Genomic DNA, 13,829 nt, shown 5'->3' with positions numbered 1-13,829 from the left:
GAGGGGGCAGCAGGGGATCGCCAGTGAAGTATAATGGTGCATTTGGCCAGTAGGTGTGCTAAGGATGGAAAACGGGTTCAAACGTTATGCTGTGTTTTGCATTTGAAAATGGTGAAGGAGCATGCCTCCCATGTATGTAAGTCTGGGAGTTCTGTGACAACCTGCAAGGAGTTGTGGACTGAATACCAATAACACTGGAGCGCTGAACAGGACCGTAGCATGTGTTTAAGATCAGGTTCAGTGGTCTGGCAGCACAGATAATTAGTTTGTGTATTGGGACAGATACAGTTCAATTGTGCTGCTGTTAGATATGCCCTGTGAAGTATATGGAATTGTATGTTCATAAAGCAGAAATTAGGGGATTCAGCTTTGTGAAATTGAAGCTCTCTGTCCCATTCCTTGTCATGAAGATTTCTCCCAGAATCGTTTTCCCATTTTTGGCATAAGGGTGTTAGGAACATGTGTGTGAGCTCACGCATGGCTTCATGAAGCCATGTGATGAGGTGACGACCAGTGCCCATAGTTAGGATAGATTGAAGGACTGGATGAGTGTGAGGTTCTCCTTCTGCAGTGTTCCCGAGAGTGCTGCAGGTGTGGCCAAGTTGTATATGTAGGAGTAATTGTTTTGGTGGGAGGCTGTATTCCTCGTTCAATTGTTCCAAGGGGAGGAAATGGCCCTCAGAGAAGAGGTCACCTGCAGTAAGTACTGAATGGTCTTTCCAAACCCTCAAGTCCTTAGATGTGTAGAACCCTGCATGACACTGTAAAATGATCAGTGACAGTGTTGGGGCATATATTGGAGCAGTGTGGGAGAGGTGGTGTATGCAGGTCATACATGTTGGTGCCACCGATACTTGTAAGGGTCAAAGGGAGGGGGGCAGTGCCTTCAGGAGGAGAAGGCCTTGGATTGTCGGTATCAGTATAAGCCCTTGTCTATTAATGTCTTCTGCTAGGTATCAGCCCACAGCCCAACAGGACATCCGTTAGAACTGCGCCGCCCAAAAACAGACCTTGAAGGATGGTGCACCTAGGCCCCCTCAATCCATCGGTAGTTATAGTTTAGCAAGGGCAACTCGATGGCACTTGGTGCCCCAGACAAGATTGGACAGAAGAGAGTCCAGAGCTTTGAAAAAGAGGCATGGGGGGTGACTGGGAGATTTGTAAATTGTAGAGAAGATGGGGTAGAATGCCCATTTTTCCTGATTTATTTTGCCCGTGGAGGCTAGAGAGAGAGATTGCCAGAAATGAACCTGGGTTTTAATTCCTGCTAATGTCTTTATGATTGTTCCCTTCTTAGTGATAGAGCATAAATAATGCTACTGCTTACAAATAGGACAGAATGCAGCTGTGGAAAAGAATCTTGTTTATTTAGTCGCAGTGCTACATAGAGCCTACTACACTTCAGACAAGCAACTCTGCTGAATGAATTGGTTATAATTGAAACACAAGAGTCAGAAAACACAAAAATATCACAGTAGGTGTTCACATCCTTGAAATGATGTGGACATAGAAGTTCCTGATAGATATGCCACTTTTGGACTTTTTAATTTTAGACTTTCCAGGGTCAAAGCACTCAACTCAGCAGAATTTCCTGCAGGCCTCAGCTGTCCTCTCTTACAGAAGGACAAGCCTTGGACTTTGAGCTATTTCAAGACAGGAAAATAGTCCCATTCCAAATGATAATAATGTCATCAATATATCGCCCCCAAAAGACAATAAAATCAGTCCAGGGCGAGGCAAGTTTGCCCCCGTACTCTCTCTTCTTTACCTTTCTATGGTATACTCACTCTTTTCTATTGTTCATGGTTATTATTTTTAGTTCATTTCTTTTCACATATATTTTGGCCCTTTTTCTAGTCATATAGAGTACCCAGTGAGTCTGATATAGTTTTGTCCTCTTTTAATAATTTGCTTCACTGTTTTTCTGTTTTTTATCTACTTATAATAGTTCGGTTATGCCTCTGGCAATTATACCTGCCCCAACATGTTATTATTTTCGGGGCCTGACGAGTCAGGGTCTGTGGGGATTTTCGTTTTTATCTCAGTATTGGAGCGCCTCTTGGATGGATGTACTTGTTCTTACCTCACTGCCTTATATTCCATTTTACTTAGTTAATGTAAGCATGTGGATCTTGCCACTTTTAAGTGCTTACTCTATATGTTACTTCAATGACCCTCTTTTTTATGAAACATCCCTTTTGCTCTATTCCTTTATTTATTCTTTCCTCCCTTGGCTTCGTTTCCTCAGGTTACTGACTTATCATTATACTCCTTACAACTATTACTGACTGGATACCATCAATGGTATGTTTTAGTATCTTGTCCTATTCACTTAACTTGACACTTGGATGGCTCTCCCCACCTCTTTCTTGGGATTCCACTTTTCTTTGGATATATACTCATATTTTACGCATATACTTCTATACAATATATTCTGATTCTATTTTTAATTAACTCATCGTATGGTCCATTTGTACTTATCCCTCACAATATATTTTTCTTCTTGCATGGTATGGACCATGCTTCGCACGGGCCTATTACTTCTATTAATGTGTTGGTACACAGTACTTTCTCTTTTGATTCACTTCTATAATTTGCAACTTTACACTTACCCACATAGATAACCCCTTGTTGTGCGTTGAAAAGTATAGTATAGACATGTTTTTCTGGTTATATTACAGCCCTGAAGAAGCCCTTCTATTGGGCGAAACGCGTTGGCTGTTCATCCTGAGTATTATTCAATTTTTCCATGGATTACTCTTTGTTCTAACTCATTTCATCTACGGAATTGTGTGGAATCAACACTTTGTAATGAAATATTAAAAACAAGGCCTGCTCATCTGCACTGCCAGAACATCGGACTTTTTCTTTTTCTTATATTGTATATTTACTTGTATATAATTCGGTGGTCCGCCTCTTAGAGTATTTTCTAGTGGGGCTGTCCTAGCCCTGTTTTGTTCCTTTTAGCAGCAGGAACTTTGGTGAAGTTTCACGCTCATTGAAAACGTATTAGCAGCATTGTTGTTTTCTATGTGTATTTTATCACTATTGGGTATCACTAGGGATGGTACGTTGTCTATGAGCTTGCTGCAATTCTTGTTTGTCTATAATAGGCCAAGTATTATTAGTACCCATTTAAGATGAACTGGCTACCAAGACCCCAAGTACCAAACAATAGTCCTATTTTGTGACGTTACTATACATGCTGCAGCTACTTCTACTTTTTATGTTGGCATGCACTGCTTATGGTAAAAGTGGTCTGCGTTCAGACTGTTCTTGACGCGTTGATGCAGGTGCCCTCTTCACATGAGAGGCATGCATCCAGTTTTTATAATTAGTACGTTTTATTCCAGTGTCGTCCCAAGCAGAATTTGCAAAGTACCTTCATACCTCTGCTGTAGACAATTTGTTCTCTGAAAATGCTTTTACTGGGGCCGACTTGCCAGCCTTGAGATCATGCCATGGGTCATCAAAGGGTCAGGCAAGGCATCCTACACCTGCTGGTACAAAAGTTGTACGTGCTTAGTCAGGGCAATGCAAATGTCTCTTAGCAAGTCATTAGACAAATGCAATGTTGCAGCATGTTGGGGAGCCCCCCAGACAGACATCAGACTCCCAGTGATGATTTCATGGGGGCTCAGTTTGTTTGTTGAACCAGGTATATTGCGCATACTCATGTGTTCCAACAGCAGAGTGTCTACCCATGTCATGGTTGTTTCAGTACACATTTTCACACTTTTGGCTTTCAGTATGCCATACTGTTTCTTCACTGCACCTGCTACACGTAGATGGAACTTCACCTTGTTGGCTAAGGCTTTGGTCACCCAGGCCCATATTGATACTTTTTGACGCAAAACTGCGCCAACGCAGTTTTGCGTCAAAAAAATTAGCGCCGGCTAACGCCATTCTGAAGCGCCATGCGGGCGCCGTATTTATTGAATGACGTTAGCCGGCGTTAGCCGCCGGCGCTGTCTGGTGTGCGTTAAAAAAAAACACGTACACCAGGCAGCGCCGGCGTAGGGGGAAAATGGCGTATGGGCGTCCACAAATGGTGCAAGTCAGGCTGAGGCAAAAAAATCGCCTCAACCCGATTTGCGCCATTTTTTTTTCACTCCCAACCCCCATTGAAATGACTCCTGTCTTAGCAAAGACAGGAGTCATGCCCCCTTGCCCAATGGCCATGCCCAGGGGACTTATGTCCCCTGGGCATGGTCATTGGGCATAGTGGCATGTAGGGGGGCACAAATCAGGCCCCCCTATGCCACAAAAAAAATAAAAAAATAAACTTACCTGAACTTACCTTAATGTCCCTGGGATGGGTCCCTCCTGCCTTGGGTGTCCTCCTGGGGTGGGCATGGGTGACAGGGGGTGTCCCTGGGGGCATGGGGGGGCACCTCTGGGCTCATTCTGAGCCCACAGTTCCCTTAACGCCTGCCCTGACCCAGGCGTTAAAATCCGGCGCTAATGCAGGTTTTTTAGACCCGCCCACTCCCGGGCGTGATTTTTGCCCGGGAGTATAAATCCCAAGCATATGCATCGGAGTCATTTTTTAAGACGGGAGCGCCTACCTTGCATATCATTAACGCAAGGAAGGTGTTCACGCCAAAAAATGATGCTAACTCCATGAACTTTGGCGCTAGACTCATCTAACACCAAAGTATAAATATGGAGTTAGTTTTGCGTCGAATTTGCGTCGAAAAAAACTACGCAAATTCGGCGCAAACAGAGTATAAATATGCCCCCCAGTTCCTCACTTTGTTCAAAAGAAGAAAAATTAGCCCATTGCCTGAGGAATATATTTTAAGCAGCCTGATCCTTGGAAATAGATTATTCAACAAGTTCTTTGCAACACTCATGGCATCATTCAACTTAGTGGAGTTGACTTTTATCCAGCCTGAAAACATACAGACTACCACCAGTACATACCAATATTTGTTTGCTAGAGGCACCTTGATATAGTCAGTTTTCAAATGTTTAAAATGTGCCCAAAGTGGTATGAAATGTTCTTTTTCTATTAATACTTCCTTTCCAACAGTATGCAGTCCACATGTGATGCATGTTTGACATTCAGCTTCAGCATGTTTACGAAAGTTCTTTTTGTACCAAAACTGTGAGAAATGCCTGTACATTGCATCCTGTCTCAAATGTACAGGTCTGTGTCTTTTTAGTGGCATATTTCAAACCATTGCATCAGGCAATCTTATTCTTCCCCCAGGTCCTACCCAAATATCCTTCAATAATGTTCCCTCCTTTTGCAATTTGTACATCTCCTGGTGGGTTGCTGGCTTCTACAGTTCTAGGGGACGTACGTGTACATAATCAATTGTCAGTGTATTAATGCAATGAGATATATGCATGAATAAATTAAACAATTTTAAAATAAGCGGGCCATGTTTAATTTTTTCTGTGGTAGTTAGAAACCCTTTTTCTTGCCACAGCTTTCCAAAGTTATGGGCTGCTTTGAATGCATACTGACTATCAGTATACACATTTCCTATGAATCTCTTGCTTAGGTCACATGCATTAGTCAATGTACTGATCTCTGTTGCCTGTACAGATATTTATGTAATTTTATGAGCTCAAACAACAGGTTTTTTTACTGTGTTAACAGCAAATGCAGTGGTAGTATCCCTATTTGGCAATAACGAACAGGAACCATCTACCCATAGATCACCATCTCTTTCCTGAAAGGTAACATCTGTTAAATCAGTTCAGCCGTGAAACAAAGAAATTACACAGTCTCAATAGAGGTCTGTGGGGGTATGATACAGATGGATTCCCAGGTATCGGGTTGTTTGTGCATGCCAGTGTAGGTGGATATCACCCAGATGTATCTCAAGCAGTGACTGGTTAGGACACAATGGATATGCAGCTGATTTTGTCCAGTTGACCTGGAGCCAAGGGACAAAGGCAAAGTCAACTAGGGTGTTTCAGAGTGGTGCAAGATCTATTGTTATATTTTGCAAATACAAAAGCAGATTGTCCGCATATAGCGACACCACATGTGTGCTATCTACAAGTGGAATACCCCACTCTTGGCCCTCCTTGTGCAGACGTATTGAAGAGGCTCCATCGTGAAAATGAATAATAGTGGAGAGAGTGGGCAACTCTGTCTTGTGCCTCAGCTGACCGAGAAGGGAGCTGAGGTGAGGCGACCAAGGCAGTTCCAGAAAGTAGAATTAGAATACAATAATCAAATTTAGGCTAAGAGTCTAGGCCAAATCCCCATGCAGCCAAGGACTGGGAAAAGATAGTGCCATGTTAGAGAATCAAGGGCCAGATGTAGGAAACTGTTTGCGACTCGCAAACGGCAAAATTTGCCGTTTGTGAGTCGCAAAACACAGTTTCCTATGCAGAAATGCATTTTGCGAGTCGGAACCCACTCGCAAAATGCATTTCCGACTCGCAAATAGGAAGGGGTGCTCCCTTCCTATTTGCGAGTCGCAGTGGGATGCAATACCATTTCGCGGTCGCAAATGGCATCGCAGTTACCATCCACTTCAAGTGGATGGTAACCCACTCGCAAATTGGAAGGGGTCCATTCCAGTTTGTGACTGGACCCAAAAATATTTTTTCAGGGCAGGGAGTTGTCCAAGAGACCACTCCCTGCCCTGAAAAAATACCGAAACAAAAGGTTAAAAAAAAAAAAACTGCTTTATTTAAAAGCAGGTCACAAACATGGAGGTCTGCTGACGTCAGCAGGCCTCCATGTTAGCGAGTGCCTATACTCGCTATGGGGCCACAATTTGCGACCCACCTCATGAACATTCATGAGGTGGGTCATTGCAACCCCACAGCGAGTCGCAGTCGGTGTCTGAGACACCGTACTGCATAGCAATTTGCGACTTGCAAATTGCGAGTCGCAGGGACTCGCAATTTGCAAGTCGCAAATTGCCGATTTGCTACATCTGGCCCCAAGTGCCTTCTTCAAGTCTAGAATGAGGTAGGCTGGTTTCAGAAAACGGCCCTGAAAACACCGTCAATATCATGCGCTCCATCCACTCAGGATGTTCGACCTCGGCAACAGCACCATTAGCAGAAAACTCACAGACATCCTCAACACGTTCATCACCTAAGCCAACTACCCATTTGATTTGAAAAACACCGGAATCAAAGCTCTCCTCAAGAAACCCTCTGCCAACCCATACAAGCTCAGAAATTACTGTCCAATCTCCCTGGCTCCCATTCCTATTATTGTTTCTGCACTTTTGACACTATGCTTCATATTTCGGTGTTTGTGGTCCTTGTGAGAGTGTTGAGAGACAGAAAGGAGTATTGCTCCCATTGTGTCTGGCACACAAGGCTAGTGCATTCCGACACTAGAGCTAAGTACTTTCCATTCCCTGGCTAGATCAACCCTAACAAGCCTGAAGACCCCCTGCTAAAGCCCACCTTCCCTGCTCTCACCTTCTTGCAAATAAGACTCTAGAAAGATGGTCAGAGTTGTAGCTCCTCCCACCCCTTACCAGAGATAGAAAGATGGATGCCCTAATTACTAAAGCTACAATTGAGAGTGAGCTAAATAGTGACTCAAACTGATGAGAACACTCCTTCTCTGCACTAACTTTTATATTTTCATAATCATCTGATTCTAATCCCAAGAGATAGCCTTACTTTACTGGAACAAGTAACACTTTTCAGAGCTCTGACAAAGTGTCCTTTCACTTTGAACATACACCACATTGTTGGTTGTGATGCCATCATGTTTACTTTGTTTCTTCATGCTCTAAAGTGTTCATAAGAGCTGTAACATTTACAATTTGATGACTAAGTATCTCAACTTTGCTGGGAGGATTCTAATCTGTAATTTTACTTTTCTGGGCTAATGATCAATGTACAATTGTTATCATTATATGTCTGCAAACATTGCTGAACCCTTAAAAAATATAGTAACTATATTCATATTGGGTTTTTATTTGTGGGATTGTGATATGTTCCTCATTATTCTCCTTCTACATTTTTCTCTCTCTTACTCTGGTTCATAGTCTGATGAGGAAAACAAGTTCCTGTTCCTAAAAAGGAGTGTCAGTGGGTCCCACCTGCAACCGTTGGCTCAAATGTAGCACTAGTGATCACAAACAGTATACTGTTTGCATAACCTGAGGCCCAAGTTGTAATACTGTATTGCACTGAATTACCATCGGAGGGTTGCTGAGTATATGGTCTTAGCTTCTGCAGAATAGTTGGAGCACCAGCATCTCCCCAAGATGTGCCATTTTCTTTTGGTAGATGTGAGAATAGAGATATACCAGAGGCAGAGGGCCTTAAGAGATCCAAAATTACTCCATGAATTGATTAAAGCTGGAGTAATATGTTAGTTATTCAAGAGCAGACTGCTTCATCTGCATTATATCTAGTTCTAGAGGGAGAAAGTTTATAGAAGGCATGGCCAGAAAACTCTCTATATTGATTTGGCAAACCTTCGCATAGCAGGTCACTTAGGACTGCTAGGAAGATCAGTAGTCCAGATCAAAGGTAGCAACAAAGTTAGCTGGCAAAACTGGAAGAGGTAAATAGCAGGTCAAGGGTGTGGCCAGCCACAGAATAGGATGAGCAGCTATCTGCTGAAAGTCAATAGATGATCAACACTCCGTCAGGGGCTTATACTGGGAATAACAATTATCTTCAATTTGCTTATTAAATTCTTCAAGATCCATAAAGGTACAGACCTTTAAAGCCAAGGTGGATAGCAAACCAACAAGTAAGTAAAAGGGTCTTGGGGCTTGGCAAGCGAAAAAAACAAGTAACTCAGCTAAATCAACTGCTTGGGGTTGAATAGAGGACAGTCTGAAGCATGACTTATAAATTATGACAATGCCTGAACAGCTGCATCTCCTCCCACCAATCACCCAGACAGCTCTGCCTTGCAGGGGCTCCTACTTGCACACATGCTACATATGAACAGAACCAGATCAGGAGGACAGGTTCTCTCTCACATCAATCCTAAAGAATGGACTGGCCTCCCACTCAACACCAGAGCCTCCTCTCTTCTTTTTGAATCCCTCAAGAAGCTAAAGACCTGGCTTTTCAATACTACCCTGAGCAAGCCTAGGTACACACACCTGCTCAACACCTGTATACTCTTGCAGGTGGTAATGTACTTTACAAATATACATAACATTCTAAACAATGCACCAGCCTGGATGTTGCTCAACCACCTTAAACTAAAGCCACTTAATATCACATCCTCATAGCACACTCCCAGTTCAAGACAGGCTTGACTCACTAAATGTCCTGCACTGCAGATCTAAATTAATTGATTGCACCGACTCAATTAGGTTCACTTTAGACAATAATCTAAGTGTGGAAGCTCACATCAATGCTGCTAAAAGATGTGCTCAACTTCTAGTCTGATTTCTCAAAAAGATCAAACCCTTCATTTCCCAATCAGATCATAAAAATGTGTTACAAACTACCTATATCATTGCCTCACTATGGCAATGCACTTCTAACCAGAATCCCAAAAATACACCTAACATTTTTGAAGGCTAGTCTTAAAACCCAGAAGCAAGACTGGTATCTGGAGTGAGGTACTTTGATTTCCTCTGTTATCCGCTCTGTGAACTGCCTCTTGACTGAAGCCTGATGTATTTTCAAGGTATCCTGCATTACCCACAGAGCCCAGCAATGTGGCACCACTAGATCCCTGGCTTAAAGGCTCACCTTATTTGGGACAGCAGATCACTGGGTAGTGCCAAATTCTCTACTTCTAGAACCTTCTACATTTAGGAAGCAAAATACTAATGCCCAGTCCTTCTTGGATGTGCACACAGAATATGGAACTTGATTCCCCCTGAGATGCCAATGAACCCACCACTCGCTCACTTCAAGAAGAACATATAATTCCACCTAACTGAGATATGTTTGTTTAACTCATCTCTATACTATTTGTGCCTGTAAATAGTGTCTGCACTGCTACCCAGCTACCTGAAAAATACATACCTAGTTAATCTGCTTTACTTTATGTACATTGTAAATAGTTTATGGCTTGTACCATATACTAATTTGAGAATTTTGTTGATAACTCTTGCACCCTACTTTTTACTGTAACCTTCTATTGTGTTACTCTTACTGTGTGCTAACACAATCAGGACTTTATAAAGCTACTAATAGAGAAAAAACAAATAAATATCTGTTGGTTATGTTGACATATGATGGTGTGTGGACTTGCATATCATTGTGGCTGTGTGGACAAGTGATGGTTGGTGTGCACCCTCCTTTCTGTAGTCCATCAGTGTACTGGCCTCCTACTGAATCCTCTGTGCGTGCTATGCCATTATTTAAACACAACTCTTGTGATTCTTTTACATCCCATACATCCTCTTGTGCAACTTCCATTACACTGCAGCCCCTCTCTGTGCTCTTGCCCCACTGCAGCTTCTGTGTGCCCAAAGGCAGGCAGCCTCGTCCAAAGGCTTAATTAGTATGTACCTCCTTTAACCAAGTAGGATGGTGTTCACAAATTAAGTAGGCCAAGCTTGCCCAAGGGTATGGATATTATGTGCCCTCATGCCAACCCTCGCCTTGCCAGAAGGTGAGAGAGGCTTCAGGTGTTTTTTAGAACAGGATGGCAGGTGACCCAGTCCTCTGAGACCTATACAAAGTTATTGGTGACAACTGCCACCCTCCCCTGCGCTTTAGTCCCAAAATTGTGTAGCCCATGAAGGGGCTGGTTGGCTGGCATCCACCTCTGAGTCCTGTTCCCAAGTGGGAACAAAGCATGGCATAGGCTCATGATGGCCCCTTTTGTGTGGCTACAATAATGTAGCAATCTATGAAGGAGTTGGTATTTTTTCTTCCTGTCACCACTGGGCATAGTGGGGGGGATAGTGTTATTTCACCCTTTTGTTCTTTTGGAAATGTGAGGGGACTGTTGTATAAAAAGTTAGCCGTTAGACAGGGCTGTGGAGGAATTAACTCCCCCCACTCTAGGACAAGGTGGATGGTTTAGTGATTAGTTCCCCCAACCATGGGCATCCGCAGAAATGTTTTCAGTGGTGGCATAATTTTAACAGGGGCAACAGCCATATTAGTTCAGGCAGAATAACACTACAGTGGCCATAGTGTTACACTACACTGTGAGTCTGCACACCGGGCTGTACCTAATCGGGGGGCAAGAACCCCCTTGCTTTCCCCCTCCCTTGCAGAGGCCCATGCCTCTGACCCCCAACCTGCTTCTGGCTAGGTCAAGGAGGTCTATGAACAAGCTGTTTTCTTCTTTGTTTGTCTCTTGCCAGCCTCTTTGACAGTTCAGGGAGCGATCATAATTGGGCATGTTTCAGTGAATACTGCAGTATCAGCTCTCCTATCATGCTGCTTTCTTTTTTTTCTTTTGTCCTCACAGTGTTTGCTAACATTGGCAGGGAAACACTTGTGAGTGTCCAGAGCAGGTGTGCAGAGTGTTCCCCTATGGGTATTGTATGGCCAATAGGGTTTTCACAAACTTTTTGAACTATAGATCTACTTTGACATGTGTACTGGGCACTCACATTGTGTCTTAAATCTCCACAATTACTGAGTTGCTTTCCACCAAACCACGAAAAGGAACTGAATAACTGAAAGACTGCAATGCTTTTCCGTTATGCTTGAAGAAACATTACAAAAACAATTCGGACTGAAAACATTTTTTAGTTCCCCCCCATAACTTCTGAACCATTGGTCATGCAAAGGTATCAAGGGTTAAAAAAATTGATTTTCTATGAAGTGAGAAGTCAACCACATATATTACAGACTGGACACTCTAGTTATAGTTAGGATTTACAGGGAAAGGAATTCCTCAGATTTTTGATGGTTAATAACTTTGCACCTGTTTGATGAATCTCCACAAAACGTTGCAGACCTATTGCTTTTTCTACAATGGCAGATGATGCAAAGTTTTGCAGTGATTGGCCAAGGGGATGCAAAGAAAAAAGGGGGGCCCCAAACATGTTTTTCCACTAGTGCATTTTCCATTGACTTCAAACTTGAGTGAAGCGGCCAGAGGGCAGTTGAATTTTCATTACATTTGTCAGGATTATAGATTTTGGTATGACGGAAAGCTGGGTAAGTATTTTGAAAGTTATAAGGGATTTAAACTTAGTGATGTCTGAGGCCTTGAAATACCACACAATTTTGCAAAATATAGCACAATTACTTCAGTATTTCGCAGTACATGCTGATGACAAGACAGTATCTGATTGGTCAATGGCTGTCTTTACAAAAATAAAAGGCAGTCAAGTGGTTTAAGCCAGACTTTGGCTGTGTTCTGGGTTAGGGCCTTAGATATATGTAAGTAGTAGGTTTTATATTATTCCCTACGTATTACCACTCTGTTAGAATATAGTTAACTTTCCGACTATGTTAAAGTGGTAATAGGCAGGGAAAGTTAATTATATTTTTCTATATTTTTTTTTTTTTAAGTTATGGAGTACTGCGGTACTATCTAGGAAGTATTGTGGTACTCACAATTTTTAAAAACATCAAATATGTAAAAAAAAAAAAATACACTGTGCTACACTATATTTCACAAATAATGGATTCTCCAGTGTATTTCTAATTTTTGGATTTATGCTTCAGTAGCTACCACAGTACTTTCTAGGTATTACTGCAGTAACCCATAAGCTTTTAAAAAATAATAAATACATTTCCCTACATATTAGCACTTTAATAAAGTGGTCATAGGAAGGTAACAACAATAAAACCTACTACTTACCTATATGTAAGATCCTAACCCAGAACACAGAAAAAGTGTGGTAAAAAAGCATGGCTGCCTTTTACTTTTGTAAAGGCAACCATTAGCCAATCATATACTGCCTTGGCATCAGCATGTAGGGCAGTATACTGCAAACTTACTGTGGTATACCCTGGCCCACCAATATATATAACTAAGGGCCAGATTTATCAGTGTATTGTATTACCCTTGTGTCACGCATGGTGCCTTTAAATAAGATTTACCAAGCATGGCAAGGCCACCATGGTGCCTGAGAATAATATATGTGAATGTACAAGCCTCATGTTCAAAGATCCATTGCCAATTTTCAAAGAAAGAGTTAAATACTGTGGCACACTAGTGGTGAAAGTGCACTTTGCCTCTTGTGAAATGCGAACCAAGGGCTGAGCTGACCAATAAAGCAGGTCCTATCTTGAAACAGTGCAAGACATAACAAATAACAAATAACATTAGTGCCAGAAATTATCGCGCTAAAATCTGAAGAATGACGGATTCTAGACTAGGACTCACCAGCCGGGCACACAGTGCTGCATTGGACCCTCCATCGGCCATACGAGGTTCTTCAGATTTTGGTGCAATAATTTCTGGCACTGGTGTTATTTGTTATGGTGTCTGTGCCATAGGTACTATTCTGTTTCTAATACGCAGTCTCACACGGTTTCAACATAGGACCTGTTTTATCGGTCAGCTCTGCCCTTGGTTTGCATTTCACAAGTGGCAAGGTGCACTTTCCCCACTCGAGTGCTGCAGTATTTAACCCTATCTTGGACTATTGGATCTTTGAACATGAAACTTGTACCTTCATGTATATACATTCTCAGGCACCAATCCTGGGTCCTGATGATGATCCTGTGCACATTGCTCAAAGCAAACGAAGCATTGATGGTGTTGTACCCTAACTCATTTAAAGATTTATAATTGGTTTTGTGTATGGTTATGGGCACTGACTGGATTTGACACATAGGGGGTCATTCCGACCCCGGCGGCCGGGGTCGGCGGGAGCACCGCCAACAGGCAGGCGGTGCCCCGCAGGGCATTCTGACCGCGGCGGTTTGGCCGCGGTCAGAACAGGAAAACCGGCGGTCTCCCACCGGTTTTCCGCTGCCCTACGGAATCCTCC

General features: G+C 42.7%; 1 pseudogene; it reads right to left on the bottom strand.

Annotated features, from left to right (window-relative positions):
- Positions 1 to 13,261, bottom strand: part of LOC138297138 (SAFB-like transcription modulator) — a 163,608-nt pseudogene extending 150,347 nt beyond the window's left edge.
- Positions 13,262 to 13,829: the final 568 nt, after the last annotated feature.

The sequence above is a fragment of the Pleurodeles waltl genome, chromosome 5 (genome assembly GCF_031143425.1).
Source record: "Pleurodeles waltl isolate 20211129_DDA chromosome 5, aPleWal1.hap1.20221129, whole genome shotgun sequence".
Taxonomy (NCBI): domain Eukaryota; kingdom Metazoa; phylum Chordata; class Amphibia; order Caudata; family Salamandridae; genus Pleurodeles; species Pleurodeles waltl.
This window is presented reverse-complemented; position numbering and strand designations above follow the sequence as displayed.